Genomic DNA, 23360 nt, shown 5'->3' on the forward strand with positions numbered 1-23360 from the left:
ACTCTTATTGACAACGTGTTCGATGTATCTAATAAGCTCCTGCCATCTCTTTTGGTTGAATAAATGCTACTAATCGCACGCTTATCACGAAATACATCGATACCCTCCCTGTACAAAACTCAACCGCCATAAAAGCTGAGTAGGTACCTATCTACAGAGTAGTGTTGCGCCAATACATAATATATCACCACGGTCGCCAAGAGGCATTCATAACACGGCAGACACAACACTTTTTGTAAGTGTAAAAGTTTGTTTGGATGTTTGTTATTCATTATTCATTATGTAGAACTAACTGAACGGATCGAAATAAAATTTAGCACAATAAAGTTTGCAACGGAACTGTGCTTAACAATACAGCCAATAAATTTCCGTGACAACTGCATTTCCATGGCAAATGCATTTACCATCAGGTGAGATTGTGGCCAATGTTTACCTTTAAAAAAAACAACTCAAATGCGGGAACAGATTTTTTTCAATGCTTGAAAACAAAATAGGGTTGACTACGAGGTAATTATAATTAGGAAACATATTTTTGGCGAGTGACGTATCTATGAAAATGTTATGTAATCTATGATGGTGGGCCGAGAGGGAAGTCGGTCATATATCCTGCACAAGTGTCAGATGGGAGCCATTTGGGACATTCGCACTTCTTACTGCCTTGCTCCATTTGAAGCATATGTAAGATGGGCTTGGCGCTGATGCCCTTTGGACGAGAACCAGTCCAATCGGTTTTGTTTTATTTTTTTAATTTAAATAATAATAATTGCTGCTGGGCACAGGCCTCCTCTCAAGCATGAGAGGGTTTAGGCTATAGTCACGCTGGCCCAATATTATTGTTCTAAAAGTAAACAAACTAATGCGACTTTATTTATGAACGGAAAATAATTACTCGGTAATTACAAAAGTTTGCATCAAAAGACCTTAATTCGGAAACATGTATGGTACCTATGTCGGTAGTTAAATAACGATATAGGTAAATAAATAATGATGTAGGTATATAATGATTTTTACGTCGTGTGAAATAAACCCAATAACTATTCCTTTTGACTTGGTTTAAATACCCTTTATATACTTACCTACGCCCACACTAACAGTATTACACATACCTATAGTAGTGTACCCTATGATGGGCGTGGAACCAGTAATGGGACAAAAAACCACAAATCCTGTAAAATAAGTGTCTAAAAGTAGTTTATAAACACTGCCTGTATATTATCATAAATAAGAGTCCTAGAGCTGTTTCAGTTTGAATTTTTATTAAATTTGGTTGTTTTTTAAGAAATTGGCGTCAACCCAAAGGTTGTCGTGTCACTGAAAAAAAATACCACTACGAATTCTTAACAACTTCGCTAAGAGAGATGAGTTAATTTATTAAATTTTAATTAATTAATACTTGATGAAAACTAGAATGTGTTTTGTTAATTGCATTTACCATGAGATAAGGTATACAACATACTATGTTGTGACTCCACAGATGTAAAAAAATAGTGGTATTTGGCCCAATCCCATTATAGGAGCTGTAAAACTGCATACCTCCTATAATGGGCAATTTACATAATGATGCTTGCCATGCCATCATTTCATGTTTAAACAATACAGAAGTAAAATGTAGTTACGAAATATGTCAACCAGGAGGTATGCTCGGACTTCGGATAAATTAATATCGTTTTTTAGGGTGGGTCAAATCTTGGTAGCCGAGTTTGAGCCACTTTCCCGTTTTCCGATTGAGTTGAAATTTTGTATTCGTAATTAAATATGCAAATCGGATGATAATGCAATATTATGATAACATGGACCAGATCTGATGACCTATTTCAATATTTTATACTGATAGAGCAGTGTCCATTACTGGGGGGCCCATTACTGGAGCTTTGGTGTCCATGACTGGAGAAAAATAGCATAGTTTTAATTTGTTAAGTATGTGGAAACTCATTGCAGTATCTTTGATACAACACGCCTGAAACATGAAAGACGGGTAGGACTTTCATCTTTCAATACGCTAAGCGGTAGACCATTCACATGTATTAGGGAAATATCACAAATACTCCAAATTCCCTCTTAAATGTCCCATGACTGGTGCTGTTACTATATACAATTCAAAGTAGGTAAGCGGTCGTATTAGTACAATTGCTAGTAAAACCTCCTTGTTCCTTTTGCCCTAAATATTCTAGCTTTTAGTTAAAACCCGAATTGTTTCTGAAATCCTTATTACAGAGAAACCCTCTCACATGCTCACACAGGGAATAAAGTTTAAGTCAGGAGTGATTTAGACTTTTACAACGGCCATTCGCTGGAAGTGTTTTAAATTAGTTTTAGTGCGGAAAGAAATACTGACATTGCCTTCTGAGACTAGGAATGTGTGCTCAACGACAATATTAGTCTGCGGTAGTTATACACCGTGTTTTTTTTGATTTCCGTTAATTTCAGGGGTGCATTCCTGAGCTTAAATCAAGTAACTTTCTCAAAGACACCGATATTCTAATTAACTCCATTTCGGAGATAATCAATAATTTATTTTTATCCTATAAGGCCTCTACAAGCGTGTACACTTGCCTTAGGGCTGGTTTACATATTGATTAGTGTTTAGAATGAGTTCATGCATTTGCTACTAAACTTAAGTACAATCTCGGTCGATCGATGTTCGAAATGACATTGATATGTCACAGATTTCAATTGTTTGGTTGAGTTAAATGTAATGCCCGTGTTACAACAACGCTATATGCTACATTTAATTACTTTTTAAACAATTTTTTTTTTCAATAAAAGCAAAAAAATTTTTTTTTTTTTAAATTAACTATGTCATTTAGTTCTCTTAAACGTACTTAATCATACCCCGAAGTTAACGGAATTCAATAAAAACACGGTGTATTGCCTGGAGCGATTCATCGAAAGTGTAAATTACTGTGTTCAACTGTTCATTGAATTTAATAATTGACGAGGTCTGCCAACTCAGGTCTGTCCTGAATGCCCGTAGCAACTTAAATAACTGAAATATTCTACCCTACTAAACCAAATAGCGCTGTCTCAAAAGATAATTCACTGCTAACTATTACTTTAGTTTCTATAGCTTATAGTTCAATTTTCAAAATCATTTGTTTTTGAGACAGCACTATTTGGCTTAGGAGGGCAGTATTTCGTCTAGCTGGCATCAAGCATCCAAATTTCAAGCACCGCTGCAGCGAATACCTATGCCTATCTTACACGTTGCGAATCAGTGAACCGATGTAGATCTGTTTTTAGGGTTCCATACCCAAAGGGTAAAACGGGACCCTATTACTAAGACTTTGCTGTCCGTCCGTCCGTCCGTCCGTCCGTCCGTCCGTCCGTCTGTCACCAGGCTGTATCTCACGAACCGTGATAGCTAGACAGTTGAAATTTTCACAGATGATGTATTTCTGTTGCCGCTATAACAACAAATACTAAAAACAGAATAAAATAAAGATTTAAATGGGGCTCCCATACAACAAACGTGATTTTTGACCAAAGTTAAGCAACGTCGGGAGGGGTCAGTACTTGGATGGGTGACCGTTTTCTTTTTGCTTTTTTTTGTTTTTTTTTTTGCATTATGGTACGGAACCCTTTGTGCGCGAGTCCGACTCGCACTTGCCCGGTTTTTGTCTGTTTTCGGCTTCCTCGGCTATAAATTACTTTTAGTTGCCTTCGTTTATCTCAAAGCGGTAGCCAATGAACATATCAAATGATTTACACCCGTTTTTATTGCACGTTTACTATGTATTTTCGAAAGGGATCTTTGCAAATAAAATTTAGAGTTTTGTCATATTTGCTATTGAACTTTAAATATTAATTACTTAAGTAAAAAAGCCGAATGATTGCATTGAAGAAACTTTTTCAGATAGAAAGATAAAAGCGAAAAATTGATAACTAAAAATAGATAAATGTAGGAGGAGGTTCGAATATTGGTACTATAAAGGTGACAGTCCATTTCCAACGACAGCTGCATTACTGTTCATTTTACTATGGAAATTGACAATGACAGCGACGCGTTCAGTACCGGTAGTGCAGCTGCGGTTAGAAATGGAATGTTACCATAAGACACACATTTATTTTCATCAGAGTCAAGAGGCCGATTTTTTTTTAAAGAAAGATTTGCCATGAAGATACTGACGAACACAAAGTGACAGATTTTACGTTTTTTTAAGCTGTTTATTTTTATATAGAATTAAATACATACAATCAACTTAGAACTAATCTTACATTTTTAAGATGTGAACGATTATGATTGCTTTGATTCAATTTCTGTATCTTTTATATAGTGTAAAGTTTCCCTTCAATATACGTTTAGACTAAACAACATGTATCCATGTCTTAGAGCATTTAATAACTGGAGTCGCCTTTAAGAGCTTACCCCTCTGCCGAAAAATTTCCACAATTTTGCAAACTTTTGTATGGACTGACATGGCTATTTGTACGTTGCGTACAAATCATGTAGAAATAGCAATACATTTGACATCGCCTCCCCCGCAAAAATGGCAGACTGTTTCGTAAAGAAAATGAGAGCGATGCCATCTCCAGTTAGTAAATGCTCTAAGATACGTGAATACAATGTATTGTATGTTGGAGCTTCCTCGTAGCTTTTATTCCGCGCACGGACGAGTGAGCTAACTCCTTCAGGATAAGAGCTCGTATAGTACCTGGACCCCTATTCGACAAGCGACGTTTGACGTATCGTGTTGATATCCCGTTGATGTGGGAAAAATCATAAGTTCTCGAATACGTACAATGTCAAAATTTGACATTAACAATCCACAGTTAGGGTGACAAGCAAACCAAACCGAACCACCCTTAGTTTAGAGTTGAGTTTTGGTTGTACCAAATGATATTATCCACCGTTGATGGAATCAACACTCAGTATGCAATAAAATCAACTGTTGATTTGACGTGGATGCGAAATCTGACAGTTTTACATGTCGAATTTGGCCCCTAGTGTCTAGTGCAAATCCTAAGTTGCATACCTACCTACACACACGGCTCGTCGACACGTCTCACTTTTATCTCAGCTTACTGCGATGTGAGAGTGTAAGTATACAATAAACTATTAAGCGCCACTTAGAATCATATTTATAACTAAATACATGCCCTGCGATAGCGATTTGCTCTTCTTTTAACCGCCGTAATGTATACTATAAAGCTTTTATTATACAGCACTAATAATGTACCTATTTAATTCTCAAAGCTACAAGAGATAGATTCTTTTATAGTTATTTACGATACAGGTGCGAAATTCGCAACTAGTGGCGATTTTTAAATTACTTCCCGATAAGAAAATTGTTTTGAACACAATCGGTTGACTCATTATTGAGTTTTTTTTCAAAAACTTCTCTTTTTGTTTAAAGGACGTAATAGACGAGAAGATACCCTTTTGCTGGTAAGTATAGCTTTTTATATCGTATGGAGGTAGGTACAGAATTCTCCATGATTTGTGACCCGACACGCACTTGACCGGCTTTCATTTATTATTTTTAAATAAGACGGCGCTGTATGTTTTTAATGGCCTCTTAAAAATAATCAATCGACTACAAAAAAATTCGGTCGAATTGTTAACCTCTCCCTTTTTTTTTAAATTCGGTTAAACATTCTAATTAGGTAATGTATGTTAATAATAAAATTTTGCCACTGTATAGTTCGTTTTTTTAGCATTAGAAAAAGACTACGCGATCTTGACGTGTCTTTTAATTGAAAAAAGCTTATTAAAATTCAGTAACTATTACTTCTGAAAGCAAAGGAATGTAAATAATCGTATAAATATTATTATGATTCATAATTGTTACATATTTGCCGTGACTTATTTTTCAAATGTGATTTTCAATAAAAAGACACGTCTAGAGTCTAGATCGTTTACCTTTTTTCTAATGCTAAAGAAACAATGTCTTGTTTTTTTTTTTTATTATTACTCATGGCCACAGACTAGCCGAGGCGTAGACGTGGCCTACAATGGATGGTGGTGTTCTATTTTTTTGAATAATAAAATACTCTTATAATGCTGCTTTCAAAGATTCGTCAGAGTATTTACGTAAGGAGCTGTTGAGCTGAATTCTCCCTTGAATATCGAAGAGACATTCAGCAGCGGCTGCCTCTTACGGCCCTAATACTCCTAATGACAGACGTAAAGGGAATATATTGAAAAAGTTTAGTAGTAATAGACGGAACTTTCATGATTTTGCCGGGTATCAGTAGGGAGTTGATTAGCCCATCTGCAGGTGTTCTCAAGTTGAGTATCATTAATATAAGCTATTTGCACAACACGTACCTTATCCTCTAGCCGCCCAGACGTCAAAACTTGCCAAGAAAAATGCAATTTTGATTTGTTAAAACAAAAATTCAAATTAGAATGGAACAGGAGACCTTTTTATAGGTCTCTGGGCGGCTAGAGGTTAGGGCTATTGCTGTTAACCCTTTACCAGGCTGATATTTCAAAAATCGAACGGTACGTTTATTTAACTTCGTATCTTTAATTCATTTTGCTTTTACTTATTTTCTATCCAGTTAACTGCACTTAACAACAATAAAAACCGGACAAGTGTGAGTCGGACTCGCCTACCGAGGGTTCCTTACTTTTTAGTATTTGTTGTTATAGCGGCAACAGAAATACGTCTGTGAAAATTTCAACTCTCTATCACGGTTCATGAGATACAGCCTGGTGACAGACAGACGGACAGTGGAGTCTTAGTAACAGGGTCCCGTTTTTACCTTTTGGGTACGGGACCCTAAAAGACCTTTTACAGAATACTAGTATGTATCTACATTCTCGCAATTTGTATCTTTTAACAGCCTTGTAATTAGATCAGCGTTTGTAACTTAAGGCTGAACACAAAACAAGATATAAGAAGCGAGGGGCTTTGTAAAACATTAATAATGATGGCATATATACTTAGTAGGTACCTACTTAAGGGCCATTCCACGAGACTGTCGCTTACATAACGAAATTCTTCTAATACTTACTTCTGGAAATGCTGAGTAAGCGATATTGGGTCAGGTAATATTTCATGACTTGGCTAACAAATTGGCAGTATATTCTCGAGATTCACGTATTTTATTGAGGTAGCTGCCATACAAGGCAAAAGCGTTATGTAAGCGACAGTCTCGTGGAATGCCCCTTAACATGTTGTAAAGCATGTTTAATACCGACATTGCCTGCGTCGAGGAGCAGGCGCTTCTATCAAAGTTGACTTTGCCAGAAAGCCTTTTAATTAAACGGAATTACAGTTAAACTTTCATACACGTGTAATGTTTGTGTACAAGCGGCGTCAAAGATATGTTTACACTTTTGCACCTTACTCCTTTGTAATAAGGCGAAAAATGTAAATATGTATTTGATGTCGACTGTACGTATGTACCTACACAGGTCGTACTGTGGCTGTGACATCCATTAGACATCTTTTAGACATCACCAAGATACGATAACGATATGTTTAAGATCTAAGTTGTCAAATTTGACATTTGCACGATTCTGGAGATACTCTTGAACGATTTCCACAGGATATGACTTAGAGATCTAATTCACATCTAATAGATATCTTACTCTATCTAACGTGAAAGTGACATTAGTTGCCCGAATTGCGCTGCAAAAGAGAACTAGTTGATATCTAAATTATAACGTATCTAGAATGGATCTAGAACGTATCGTCTCTTGTGAATATCTTGAAGTTGGAATACGGCAGTGTGTTGCAGATACTCAAAACTCTCGATACATACAGTCTGATTCAGTAGGGGCTTAATTAGATAGGAGGAAAATCTACATTATAGGCATTAAGGGCGGTCTATTTTTTTCTTGGATTTTGTTTTTTGAATTACATTTAACCACAAATTACGTGCGAAAACTGTATAATAAATGTATAAGTATACTTATGTAGGTACATAGGTTAGTTTAAGTAGACCGCGATTTCCGCTGTATTATCGGTAAATGTGTCTAGCGATAAAGTATTTATTTAACTCGGTAATGAGAGCTCTTAATTCAAACCTATTTATCTCGAACATGCCTACTATGCGATATCGTATGTATAAATCTACTCGTTACAGACTCGTAGGAATGTTTCTACTAGAATATTGTTTTATAAATTATTAATTAATTTTCTCCTATATTAATAATGTGATTATTCTTATTAGTTAATCTTAATCTTATCAAATCTTATGTGATTATAGTTGAATGAAATAATTGAAAATTTGTACGTAACGCTCGGTGCGTGAGTAAAACAACTCGCATTTGCCCGGCTTTTTTAAATTCTGGACGGCACTCCATACATTGTTTTACGTGAATAATTCATACTTCTTTAGTCAAAATCTGTTATTGCATTGGCAACTATTTGTTTCTTAAACCCTTTTGCTTCCGATGTTCCCTGCTGTACTCATAAATTAAAAATTACCCCAAGAAACTAATCTGCGCTGACCGCTGACACCAGCAACTATTATGTTCAGAACCCAGACAATTATCTGATTAGACTACCTATCTACCTAATTTGCATGTATTACATATTAACGATCGTGCAAGAGGGGCTCCATATTTATAAACAGGATGATTTCGGGGTCGTGGAGCAAGAGAGCCAGACATCATATAAAATCCAAAGATGAGCCTAATGATGTTGTTAATTATTGTTTATCACCAATAATGATGATTATTTTCTTGGTGATTATTAATTTGGTGACCCTACTCAATGTGACGTCTTGTCGCTTTCCATACAGCGTATGTCAAAAGTCATAGGGTGACCATAATTACTTAGTATAACATAAATTATACTTGAAAAATAAGAATAATTAAATTAATTATCTTTTAATCAAATACTACCATATGATAATGTGGATCATTTACAGAGTCAGTAAAAGTGGTTCTGGATCACGACCCTGAAATCACCCTGTATTTACCTCCTTATTATAAAACTCTGATTTTGTAAAAATATGTTTTATCCCTTTCTTACAAATACATAAGTCAAAATGCCAGATAAAGAAAAAACGATTATTAGCTAGTTGAGGCTTGTAGCGCGTTTATGAATAAGGGTTAGTATTTACCAGCTGTTCCATAAAGAGTAGTTTTAAGAACTTATACAGATCACTCGTTTACCTACCTCAATTCACTTTTTAGTAGGAAAAGAGAGACAAGAATTGAAGCAAATTATTTTTAAAGATGCTGCACTATTTTGTAGGTTTCTAAACAAATTAAATTAAACACGATTATTGTTTTGGTTCTTAACATAAAAAACTAATACATCGCCGCGCTAGCGCGTTATGTCTCTATTTAATAATTTATTACTGTGGTTTATTAAGTCACTGAATACATGATGTAAAGGCTTTTTTAATCCTTATAACTTCCATGCATTGCTACCAGGGTATTGGCCATTATTATGTAACGCATATCACCGCTGGTTATTGGTAGTGGAAATATATATCAAACCCGACAAAATAGTTTTAAAAGTAAAAAAAAAGGTAAGGTCTAGCTAAGCGTTAAAGTATTTACATACGAGTAGGTACAAATAGTGCTACATCCATCATCTATCCCCGTATATGTCCGTGGTACCTAGCTACCCACGTAGGTACCTAGAACTTGCAATCCCAGACGCTGGCTTACGTTATTTGTTTTCAGCAATTTCAGCTCCGTGGGATGTCACGTTGTTTGACTGTTTGCGAGCAAACACAACCCGGCTCGTTATTTCAAAGCAACAAACAAACCTGGATTCGCACGCTCGAATTCTTCAAGGCGCCGTAATATAAAAATTATAAGTTATGTAATATTAAGTACACCAAGGATTACAGTTGACACGATACGATAGTTATAAACTTATCACAAAGAAGTATGTTACATGTGTGACGTACGTGTGTGTGTTATTTGTGATAAGTTTTTAGCAGATTTAAACAATAAAAAATGCACCAAAAGTTGTACTAAGTACCTATATTCCTTTGACGCAATTTCAAAGAAATTTACTATTGAACCTAAAAAAACCTGAACTCCGAAAACGATTCGTATACTATAGTTTTGCATTATGAACGACGTTAAAGACAGTTTTCTTTTTAAATCATTATAAATGAATTAACCCATTTGCATTAAATTGTTCAAATCGTTTTCACTCACCTCGTTTCGACATAAAAATGCCATCCAATAAGAAACGAAGTCTGCTGAAGCGTACAATTTAAATCGAGTACTTTAGAAGTTTTTGTTTCACGTTGGCTTTTATTGAATTTACGATCTGCCTGACAAACTGGAGAAGTACATTTTTTCGTTCAATTGTCAAAAGAAAAGCATTTTTACTTCTTCTTCTTAGCTTTATTTATGTGTAATATCAGCATTTGAAACATCAAATTGGATTTTCACAAATATGATATTAGTAATGTCATATTACTTAATCCTAAACCTACGGCTTGCACTGTATAATTTTTACCGTAGACAGTTGGGTATAGGAATATAATGTTTGTTGTAAAGGACCTGTATGAAATCTCAAAAAGTCAAAACAACAGAATTAATAATCAGTTCAAGTTCGATACATACAAATATAATACTAGATGGTGCAAAGTCGTCAGTGGAACGTTTCAGCGAGTCGTGCCTCCATTGTCACGAGCTTATGATATTATATGCACGAAAGCTTCGAAAAGGGAATTCAGTGAGCCACGTTAGCAAGGGCGCTGTTGCCATTGCTTCCCGAATTTAGTCGAAGTGAACCAGGGTAAGTGTGCTCTTTAATCATTGGGTAATTAAGTAAAAAAAGGTGGTGGCTCCATACATCAGTTTTCTTACAAAAACGGGCGTATTCGACATCTAGCGTCATGTAGCGGAATTAATTAGTACTGCTAGTTGACAATAGATGTCTCGGCGAACGAAAACTCTAATTCTCAACAATTTTCAGCTAATATTATAATTGAGTGGACGACATCCGGAAAATTGCGGGTCACTTCTGGATGAGATTAGCTCAGAACCGGGACAAGTGGCGTTCTAGAAGAGAGGCCTATACTCAGCAGCGGGCGATAAAGGGCTTATATGATGATTATAACCGGATTAACTGGAAGCCTATTTTCAACCCCTTATGCTTATAATATTATTTGTTAATTGTTTTAGTAGTACGTAAATTTTTCGTCAGTAGCTACAATTGTGACATCTGGTGTCAAGTAGGGGTTCTGATAGTTCCACTTCTTGACGTTAGATGTCGACAACGAAATAACGCGCGTTTTGGTACGAAACCTAATTTTTGGAGCTACCACACTTTCTTTACTTATATTACTCCATGCTTCAGTTGAGAATAGTGGTAACTGGTCACAGGGTGACAGTTATATTGGTTCTTCTAGCTCTTTAACGTTTGATTCGCCTCAGCAATGCAAATATACACGTCAAGGCAGGTGGTGAGCGACCCGCCGCCACCCGCCTTGAAAGCGTACTTCTTATTTTTCACGTTTGAGCATACGAGTTCTGTTATTGCCGCAAAGGTTGAATGCGATGTTTTTTTTATTTGTTGTCTTCTTAGAGCATTTAATAACTCTGCAAAAATCGGCAGACTGTTTTCTACAAAAAATGACAGCCAAGGCGTCTCCAGTTCCTACATTAATGGTTAAATCAAATATACAGTGTGGAAAGATAAGTCGGGCCCTGGAGGGAAACTACCTTAAATCCTTAAGCTGGCTCATTTTACTTAAAGGAGACATTCCTTTATTTTTAAAAAGAAACAAAACTGCATTTAAAGATATTTCTTTTTTTTTTCAATTTGGCTTGTCTAAAAAATTCTTTAGTACTAAATATTAGATCTTATGGATATTTTATACGACAGACGAGTGTAAGACCTAATGTTTCTTGGAGAAATGTTATCATTAACATTAACTGTATCGACTAGGAGAATAAAATTGCGAATGTTTATTTTTTGGAATTTTTAGTCGGTTCGAGTCCCGGGCGAGGCAAGCGAGTTCAAAAAAAACTTTGAATGCAGTTTTGTTTCTTTTTAAAAATAAAGGAATGTCTCCTTTAAGTAAAATGAGTCAGCTTAAGGATTTAAGGTAGTTTCCCTCCAGGGCCCGACTTATCTTTCCACACTGTATTACTCGTACTACGTTACATATGTAGAGTTTTAGAAATACATATTCTAAATACATGGTTCTAGGTCTAAGTCGTTTATGTCACGTGTACAGTGCTATGTTAAAACTCCAACGAACCGTGATTTCAAAGACAGACATAAATCTTTTGTGGAGCCAGCAGTTTATAAGCTGAGCGTTCCATTATGGAACTTTGTTGTCATATTCTGAGCCGCCAAGTTTGTATCCCTTCTGAAAACATTGTAAGTACCTAAACTTCAAATATTTGTTGTTTTGTTAGGTTCATTACCAAAATTACTATTATAAATTATGTACTAAATTGATTATGATGATTATTAAATTAAAGTTAGTATCACCAGGAGGTTACACCTACAACCAATTAGCGAATACTTGCAATGCCAAAGGGTAATTATTTAACATCGTTATTGTCCAAATAATAACCTACGTTGACGGTAATTTTAACACCAGGCCGGGTGGTGCAGTAAATCGGATTTTATATACATTTATTTAAGAAACTGTCTTTTATAGTTATATGTAACACTGGAACTTTTTCTTCAAACTAGACTTACAGTTTCCTAAAGAAAATATTTTAACATCATGTTTATTAAAGTACTTTCTACATAGTAAAACAGAGCTAAAGTTGGTCAAGCAGATCTTTTTTCTGAGGAACGTATAGCTACCACCAGCTTGGCACTGACATAAACGCTAGCGTGAACGTACCTAATTTACTATCTAACTGCCGTATTCGAACTTCAAGATATTCACAAGAGATGGCACGTACTAGATCCATTCTAGATACCTACTAGGGTGGTCCACATATGTATGGAAAAAAAATTATATTGATTTTTACCCTCTCCACAATACTCTTTTTGTTTGTATGACTGTAAATAATGTCTGTACCAAAAATCAGCCAATTCCAAGCATGTTTAGGGGTCGCGACAAATTAAACGATTGAAATAAATAGCAAAATTACCAAATACTCGATTATTTATTTGTTGTATTCATACAACGTTGTCAGTTTATAACAAAATTTGACACATTTATGTAAGATAAATGTGTACCTATCACTAACTCACAACGCACCGCTTTTATGATTTGAAGGGTAGGTATATACTATTATACTTGTTAATATAGTCGTCATCTCAGTGGGTAGTTGTATTCTCGTATGCCAATAGAACTGATTGTAGTTAATACGAGTATATTGTTTTTCGCGATTGATTAAGTACTGTTAATTGTGTTGTGTTATGAGTACCTAAACTATGTCTTCTACCAGTGGTTCTATGTGTACTAGGACATCTGCTGCAGTTTGGATACTTGGAAAACCTATAGAATTTTTTTCATATGCAAGGCTTCCTTCAAACGGTGATGTACTGCGGAAATATTACTTTCACCACATAGAACAAAATAAAAATGTGAAACAAAGTGTCAACGTAACCGCTAAATCAATATTAGAGATTTGGGAGAGAGCCAGGATTCCTACTCAAAGAGTTGACGCAGTCGAACGAAAACTAACCAAACTGTTAGATAAATATATTGCCTTAAAAAAGAGTCGTACCAAAAACATCGCGAAATGTCACATGAATCACAATTTTTTTACACAGCGGACTGCAACCTTGTTTGACTTATTAATTTTTGAGGGACGCGAGAAATCAGTAGGTTTTTTGGAAAAAGATCCTTCACAATGGGCCACTGATGAAATTTACACCCAAATGGCGGAGAAAGCTAGACAAACAAAGGTCGTAAATGACTGTGCAGAGCGTGGAATAGCATTAATTACACAATTCAATTCTTCTATCACAAAAGATGAACAGCAGAAACAATTTCTCTTGCATGTGGTTGATCTTCACAGAAAAAAGTTTCCTGTGGCTTCAAAATCCAATGTTATGTCAATGTCTTTTGAAGATAGTGATTGAAAATATATATACTGGCTATAATTTTGTTACATTTTAAATTTACCTCATCGAAAAATAGAATTGTTGACGTATGTCTTGGTCGGCCTCACCTTAACCTGGCAGCTTTTGCAGTCCGACCAAATTTATAAAAACAAAACATGAAAAAGACCTATCGAAAAATTGTATGAAACTTGTATGGTACGATAGCTGCCTTTGAGGACAGTAAAAAAAAATGGTCGGCCAAAACCTGTATTGGCCGGCCGATTGGCGATTGGGTCGATCAAATTTGTGGTACCATGTGAGAGCTACAATTTACCTCATCAAGAAATAGAATTGGCAGTTTTTGCTGCCAGGCTACGAGTTTTTGCAGTCCAACCAAATTTGTGGTACCACGTGACAGCTACAATTTACCTTGTCGAAAAATAGGATGAAAAAACGGATTATAAGAGCTAAAATAAATCTGTTGACGTATGGCTTGGTCGGCCTCACCTTAGCCTAGCAGTTTTTGCAGTCCGACCAAATTTGTGGTACCACGTGACAGCTACAATCCCTACAATTTACCTCATCGAAAAATAGAATGAAGCAAACAGATTATAATAGCTAAAATAAACCTGTTGACGTATGGCTTGGTCGGCCTCACCGTAGCCTGGCAGATTTTGCAGTCCGACCAAATTTGTGGTACCACGTGACAGCTATTATTTGCCTCATCGAAAAATAGGATGAATAAAAAACGGATTATAATAGCAAAATAAACCTGTTGACGTATGGCTTGGTCGACCCCGCCTTAGCCTGGCAGTTTTTGCAGTCCGACCACATTTATCCATCCATCTAAGACAAAACAAAGAGCCCAATTATGGACAACTAAAAATACCCAGTTATGGACATCGTCCATTATTGGAAAATAAAGAGCAATCACAAAATCAACCCAACTCAAATGTTTAGTGCAATAAATTAAATAATTTAACACAATAAACTAAAAAACTAATAAAAAGCTTAAGCTTGGACACTTGTCCATTACTGAATTTCATAAAATATCGAATCCAGTAATGAACAAACCCCACAAAAAACTTATTGCTGTGATTGGACATATTCAACTTAGCTCAATTTACTTGCAATATAGTATTATTCAGTAAAAATAACATCAAATCTCATTACAACATAACACAAGATAACAACATGCACAAATGTGTACTCACCTCCTTAACGATTTCAACAACAATAACGGATTTTTATGACTACCGCCCGCAACGAGATTTCACTTCGCAGCCATCTTAGAACAAAACGGCTGATTTTGGTGACATGTGTCAAAATGACAGCTCAAACATTTATTGGTTATGCTTTAGTGTTGCCAGTTGAAAAATGTTGGGACAGTTGCTTAATAAATTCGATCAACGTAAAAAATGTCCATAATTGGTGCCGTGTCCATTACTGGTGCCGTCACCCTAGTTTAGATATCAACTAGTTCTCTTTTGCAGCGCAATTCGGGCAACTAATGTCACTTTTACGTTAGATAGAGTATATAAGATATCTATTAGATGTGAATTGGATCTCTAAGTCCTATCCTGTGTAAATCGTTCAAGAGTTCCAGAATCGCGCAAATGTCAAATTTGACAGGTTAGATCTTAAGCATATTGTTATCGTATCTTGGTGATGTCTAAAAGATATCTAATACATAGTAAATGTCTATTTCAAAATCCGAATCGGGCCGTATGCATCTCGCTCGTATTGGCATAATAGTGCGTATACGTAAGAGTAGTCGTTAGCGTATTAAACGAATTGACTTATTCAAAAAACTATAGATACTAAAGCTAGTCATTCGTTTTTAAATTTATGGTAACATTCCATTTCTAACCGCAGCTGCACTCCCGGTACTGCACGCGTCGCTGTCATTGTCAATTTCCATACTAAAATGAACAGTAATGCAGCTGCGGTTAGAAATGGAATGTTACCTTTACTTCGAACGTTCTTTACGAGTCCAACATACGAACTGCATACATATGTGAAACAATGTCACTGCAGATCCTTAATTGCATTATTTGAAGCAGTTCCAAGTTCTGCTTGACGAAGTTGGTCTACGGAAGGACTAACTTTCCTTATAAGTAGATACTATACGGTGTTGCTATACTTAGGTACCTAGCAGAAAACTGACTGGTACATAATAATAGAATGATCCTATAAGCATGTTGTGCCATAAAATAATTATTTTTAGTGTAGACATGACATAATTATTCACTCGCCATTAAGCCTTAATTTGCGCGAACAACGTTGGTAATAAAATTAATTACCAGTAATGTTAATTCACCAATTCGAATTTAACTTAATTATTTACATGATTGGCACAGCAGTCATGATTTGGATATTGGTATAATTTATATTTTTTTACTCGTATACTGTGTGTATTTCTTTTTGTTACGCTACGTCTTACGTAGGCGAACAACGCGCGAACGCGGCGCGGCGCGGCGCGGCGAAATCAATCCTTTGATGCTGATGCCCATAGAAGTGTCCTACGTAACGCAGCGTCTTACGTAGGCGACGAACGCGCGAACGCGGCGCGGCGCGGCGCGGCGGCGGCGCGGCGCGGCGGCGGCGCGACGCGGCGCGGCGAGGAAGAAACAAAACGTTGATACGTATAGGTGTGTCCTACTCACACATCGCGAAGCGGCGCGGTGCGGCGAACGCGCGGCGAACACGCGGCGAGGCGCGGCGCGGCGCGGCGCGGTGAGGAAGAAACAAAACGTTGATACGTATAGGTGTGTCCTACTCACACATGAGCGCGGCGAAGGCGCGGCGGCTTACAAGATGGCGGTCACAAAACAGCTGATTTTGACAATGACAAGAGACACTAGAGCAAAATCATGCAATCGTCGGGGAGATATTTGGTTTCTGTTAATACATTTTGGTTAAAATCCCTTAAATGTGAATGAAAAATAAATTTTAAAATATGTGCAATTATGTGGACGATCATATTAGATACCTGGATATAGTACGAAAATGGGACGAAACCAAAATATTCCGGTTTTTATAAGTTGTTTATGTGATTTTGTGTATGGTGATTTTCGTTTAACCAAAATATCGAAGAAGGCAACACAATTCTATGATCGCGTAGTTGAAAAAATGCATCATAAACGGAGCTAGTTCCTCACAGCTATTAGGCGTTGGGAGAAATAGGTAAATCCTCAGATTCATCTTATATCTATGCCGGCCAGCTTCATTGCGCGCCATACAATCGCATTTTCAAAACCAAGTTTGGCTTCGCAAATAATATTAGAGCGTTCCATGTTTCTAATTAAAATCATTTGGAGGAGTCGCCGTCGTCGGACACGGCGAGGAGGACTTTATATATTTGTGCGTAAACCCTTTAGTTAGGTATTAATTATTACCACTTGCCAGAAACGTTGTTTTTAATTTAATATCAGGGTGTTCGAAAACTTAAATTCAATTGCATTTCTTGCGCACATTATACCTATCATATAATATAAACCCTGTAAGAGCACATCAATCTCGTTCATAGTTTGCTATTGAATAACTAACCATTATAATGAGATCATAATGTTTACCACAGTTAACACGTTCGCGGACGCGGATTGCATAGCATCCGTTTTTGTACTCCTCCTGGTGACGCGCCTGCTATTGCATCCGTTATTCTTTTTAAATTTCTTCGTTGAAATGCTTATCAATCCGCTTAACCACAGTATAATATTATTCACCAACTTTTCCTCTACCAGTCACCAGAGTCTAATAATGCGTACTGCCATATTACATAGTTTTATCGAAGTTAAAAATTATCCTGTGACGTCTCCAAATTGGCCCCCCTTTCTGTGACGCAGATGCTATAGCATTCGCCTTTGTATGGCAGCTCCCTTAGTAGCCCGGCAGGTGCGTCTGGGAGTGGACACATGTAATTTGGGTCAATTTCGTGCGCGATAGCGATTTTGACGTATTTTTATAAAATCGTAATTAATGTTTTTCTTACAATTTCTTTAAGTTTTTCATTGTGTTTTAATAAACAAAGGTGTTTACTTGCTGTTAATTACACTACAGTAAAATTTTGATAACGGTTAATGTGAAAAAGTGAGGCATGAATGTGTATACCTATTATTGAAATAATTACGTTACTAGTCATAGTTTTGGTCATATAATTGTGAATTATAGCCTGTTGGCGCTCGATGATCACCTCCCACAAGGTAAGCACCTTATGACACGCATTTGTGGTATCATTCTGTGTATATTTCACGACTTGTATTTGGTGCAGATGCATCCGAAAAAGAATATAAAGTTGGGTGAATCAGCTTGGCAGTAAAAGTGGTGGACGCTTTACGCCCAGAACTTAACGCGGCGGTGCGTTACAGGGAACTGAAAAAGTGTAATGCGGTACATATTGACACTTTTGAGAACTAGTGTTGGCGTAAAATGCTGCTTGGACAGCTAGAAGAACAAACCTCTCATTTTAAGAGAGCTCAACATTGCCACTCGGCTCTCTACAACATGCTATGAGACATGTGATGTGATGATGAGAGATGTAAGGGAAAATCTACATAATTACATAACTCTCACTAGGACTGATGTTAGAAGCACTCGCCGACAACACCCGCTACTTGTTCCGAGATATAGGCTAGCAAAGTTTCGAAAGTCGCTGGGTGTCATGGGACCCAAATTATATAATTCACTACCTAAGGTAATAGTTGATTCCGCCAGTGACCAAATATTTGCACGTAATTTAAAAAAGCTGCTCCTAGAAAAAGCTTACTACACTACCGATGAATTCCTCACAGGGAACAACCAACATCTTTAAACTAAATTGTAAACTGACAAATAGATAATTAATTTATAAATATTATGACATATATTATTTTAATAATTTAATTTGTTTTTAAATGTATAAAAGTATATGACTTTTCTTGATTAAAGTACTTACTTATAATTATTATTACAATGAGATGAAATTTTCCGCACTATGTAAATATTGATGAACTGTTGACATGTAAAATATTACTTTTTACCAAAAAAAAAAAAAAATGAGATGGACTCAATATTACAATGATAAGCAAAGAGGGAACAAAACAGAAGAAGAAAAGAAAAAAATCGCGCCTTTAGGAAGTCAGAAGTCTCAGCCATCAAGTCCATCGAGCACGATGTATGAATGCTATAACATGCGATGTCATATAAGATCCCATCTTGACTACGTCATGTGACAGACATGCTTATGCATCCGAATTGTATAGCATTTGTTGTCACATAGCGTATAAAAAATATACTTCATATTGACGCGGATTGCATAGCATTCGCCTTGCATAGCATTACGCGTCATATACAAACCTAAAAGATATATTTGTAGTGACAGGAATGCTATAACACTCCCAATATTTCCATACAAAATTTAGGTGTCCAACTGGTGTGACTGAGCGTCCGCGAACGTGTTAACTTGTTTTATAGACGTATTTAACTGACTATGTTTAATAAATATCATAGGTAAGTGCAATAAAAGTATCAAATTATTTACAGGTAAAAGAAGTGTGCACTCTGTCAGTCCGATAGTCATGAAAAGTCTGAAGAAGTCACCGGTATATGCAGTCATTGCATAAGCAGTTTGCTCAATATTGGCTTTGAGCATAACAATTTGGCCTCCAGGTAAAAATATTCCAAAAATGCACTGTTGGCTATTTGTAACTCCGCTAGTTGCCCGTAGGCTGCAGTGCTTAATATTCTGATATTTTTTAATTATAGGCTGCACTAAACTTGTCTGCCATTGTATGGTATAAAAAATACCTTCTAATTTTATTCCTAGCTACTTTCAATGAACAAGATAAATATAATTTCTACATAAGAACTATTAATTACCTACCAATATTATTTTTGAACTTCTTTGAACTAGGTACATAGCATGTACCTATGAATATCTGCTTTACTTTATTAAAAATTGTACACTTTCATCAGAACAATATTGCAAACCCATGAATTTCATAAATATGTGCAAAATAGGGTACTACTTTCCTTTTTAGAACTCTCAAAATGATTTGCTATTATGGAATTTATATGAAAATTAATTTTCTAATAATAATCTGGTGCTTTATTTCATGCAAGGCATGACATAATTTATTTTAAGTATAGGAAACATCCCTATTGGACTGCCATTTGATATGTCTAGATGCATTTAAGATTTTATTGCATTGTAATAAGAAAAATGGAATTTTGAGTATTTCAATATAGGTACAGTCAACGGCAATAATATGTTACTCTTTGAAGGCTGCAAAAATATGTGACATGCTCTTACAGGCCTTTGTTGTGTAACATATTATTGCAGGTGACTGATGTACATCATTAATAAAAATTGTACAAACCTTAGCGAGTAAAAAAATAAAACGCCGATTAAATTAGAACAATTTTATTACTTTCAACCTAAATCAAGCTAGGTTTTCATATTGATGTTTTTTTTTTCTTTTAGGTTTCTTGCTGAATTCCTGCTGGGGCTTGGACTGTACAGAGTCAGTTACACTTCTCTGACCAATATTCACAGCTGCTCGCAGGCCACAGGTTTTCTTCCAAAGCCTGGAGTTATTCAAGAGCAACAGTGGCTAATGATGGAACTTTCAGGATCTGAAAAGATGCAATAATTTGAATAAAAGTATTTTTGTATTCAACAATTTTCTTTTATTTGTAGCTTATGATGATAGTATGATATTATGGATGGTTCACATGATTCAATATAGTTATAGTAACTAAATATCATTTTAAGCTACAGACAGAGATCAATATGACTTCAATCATTATTCATTACCTATATTAGGTACCATAATTTATTAATTATGATTGATATCATTGTACATTGACCTTGCAAACTCTCTGGAATAGATGTCCAAACTGTTGTTGTTGTCGCAGATCTGTTCGCTGGTTTTTAAATAGGTACTGCCTAATTTGAGAACCATCCTTCCTCGTAGTAAGTGGGTTGGCTAGGTGGCCGAGTATAATAACCATCGCATTGTTCCATGCATAAATATCATTACAAAATTATTACTAATAAAAGTTGCACGAACAAGAAGTAAACTCGCTACAACGGCTTGTTAATACGATAAAACATCACTTGTACATATAATTATCATTTGGTTCTATTGTATGGTTAAGAAATATAATACCTATATTAGGTAGGTATGCATAATTTTAAACAAATACACCAAGCTCCACAAAGCACGGATAGATTTTGATTTGAAATAATGACAAAGCCGCCATTACAAGTGTCAATGTAAACACGTTCAGATACTACAACATTTTTTACATTTTACGTTACGTACCTATGTCTATAAAATAATATATAACTTGGTCAAGCAAATCTTGTCAGTAGAAAAAGGCGCGAAATTCAAATTTTCTACAGGACGATAACCCTTCGCGCCTACAATTTTTAAACTTGCCGCCTTTTTCTACTGACAAGATTTGCTTGACCATCTATTGATATTTATTTATTTATTGAAATAAATAGATGGTGATGCCCAAAATTTGAACTGTACCTAGAATTATCATCAAAATAGCTGCAGAATTTTCTTGGTCTATCTCTATATAGACACTGTAGGTATGTAAGTTAAACAAGAAAGTATAGGAAATCGTTCATACCTGATTTAGTGAGTCTGTATGGACCTCGTTTTGTTGAGCGGTGGTGAATTTCTGCCGCAACCAGAATAACTTAGTGCGAACTCAAGAACCTTGATTCAGAGGTTCTTCTTGGGGGGGGCGGGTGGGGGCCTGGTACGGTATCTGAGGCCGGGGTCGTTTTCACCCGCCGCCCGCGGCTTCTGAATGGTATGTTCGGGAATGCTCGGGAGTGGTCTTTTTCGGGGGGACGCCGCACGCGGCGGGCGAAAACGACCACTCCCGAGCATTCCCGAACATACCATTCAGACGCCGCGGGCGGCGGGCCGCTGTCAGCCGCGGGCGGCGGGTGAAAACGACCCCGGCCTGACTTCGACATCTTCTCTTCGCTAATTATGCACTTCTCGGCTAGTTGGAAGAATCCCACTTCTTTCGACTCCATTCCACATAATATTGAAACTAAAAGCAATAAGAGATAGGTATGTCAACATTGTTTGCAGTGAGCTCATATTAAGGCCCCAGTACACAATGGGCCATCGCCGGCTACTCCAAGGGACGCATTTATGCGTTAGAGGGAGCAAGTGATATTGCTATCTCATTCTACCGCATGGCTGCGTCCCTTGGAGTGGCCGGCGATGGCCCATTGTGTACTGGGGCCTTTATTACTTGTTTCTGTATAGGAAACATGTCTGTAAAGGTAGTTACTTACCTAGTTTTGTAAAATATTCGGCCGTGCTAATGATTTAATTGTTTTTGTGATGCAGAGGCTATTTTAATATATAATAACCCAAAAAACTGGTCAAAATTGTACATCCAATTGTAAACTGTACATGTTACAAATTGCGCCAAATAGCAATTTGTAAACATTCGCTTTTTTTGTTTGCTCGAGGGTCTGGGTTCGATCCCCAGTAATTGTATACTGGGATATAACTTTTTGTATTTTTTTACACTTAAATTTCGTATTTTTTTTAAATTTTACTATATTTTACAAGTTTTTATTTAGCTTCACCTGTCCGTTGTCTGTCTGTCTAAAAATACAAATAAGTAATGATGACGTGTTGTATATCAATTGAAAGGGATTTTTAATACATTTCACATACATACATATTGTTAGCTTTTGCGCCCGGCTTTGCTTGCATGCACCCGATAAAATAAAACACAATTTATCGGGTATAATTCGAACTACGAATCTACAAGCGCTCTGGATTCTATCCGCACATTACCAGACTACGGCGATACAAGAAGACTTAAGGATGACTCACGCTAGACCGGGCCGTGCCCGGGCCGTGGCGTCCGACACGTCATTTTGGATGATGGCTGATCGGAGATCACGTGGTGCGTATCATAGAAAATGAAGCGCCGGACGCTCCGGCCCGGCCCCGTTCCGGTCTAGCGTGAGGCATCCTTTATGCAAAAGAAATTTGTTTGGCCGCTGTATACAGTCTGTTTTTAGTGACCTGGGGCCCGTTTCTCAAAATCTTGTAACGTAACATAGTTGAAGAAGTAGGAAGATAAATAAGTTGGAGAAATTGAGGAAGTTGAAAAAGTTGGAGAAGTTGAAAAAGTTGGAGAAGTTTAAAAAGTTGGAAGCGTTGGTGGCCTAGCGGTGAGAGCGTGCGACTTGCAATCTGGAGGTCGCGGGTTCAAACCCCGGCTCGTACCAATGAGTTTTTCTGAACTTATGTACGAAATATCATTTGATATTTACCAGTCGCTTTTCGGTGAAGGAAAACATCGTGAGGAAACCGGACTAATCCCAATAAGGCCTAGTTTACCCTCTGGGTTGAAAAGTCAGATGGCAGTCGCTTTCGTAAAAACTAGTGCCTACGTCAAATCATTGACGATTAGTTGTCAAGCGGACCCCAGGCTCTC

General features: G+C 36.7%; 2 protein-coding genes and 2 long non-coding RNA genes across 4 annotated transcripts in view; 2 read left to right on the forward strand and 2 right to left on the reverse strand.

Moving 5' to 3' along the window:
* Positions 1-23360, reverse strand: part of LOC134666813 (CD151 antigen-like) — a 213423-nt gene that overhangs the window by 144588 nt on the left and 45475 nt on the right. The window lies entirely within an intron of this gene.
* The window catches only part of LOC134666760 (sorting nexin lst-4), a 217687-nt gene that overhangs the window by 127740 nt on the left and 66587 nt on the right, over positions 1-23360 (reverse strand). The window lies entirely within an intron of this gene.
* LOC134666856 (uncharacterized) overlaps positions 1-23360 on the forward strand; it is a 90067-nt gene that overhangs the window by 4993 nt on the left and 61714 nt on the right. The window lies entirely within an intron of this gene.
* Positions 16872-20510, forward strand: LOC134667038 (uncharacterized). The gene is made up of 3 exons (XR_010098584.1): positions 16872-17078; positions 19413-19538; positions 20353-20510. It is a non-coding gene; the product is annotated as an uncharacterized LOC134667038 (long non-coding RNA).

Source organism: Cydia fagiglandana, chromosome 8, assembly GCF_963556715.1.
Source record: "Cydia fagiglandana chromosome 8, ilCydFagi1.1, whole genome shotgun sequence".
Taxonomy (NCBI): domain Eukaryota; kingdom Metazoa; phylum Arthropoda; class Insecta; order Lepidoptera; family Tortricidae; genus Cydia; species Cydia fagiglandana.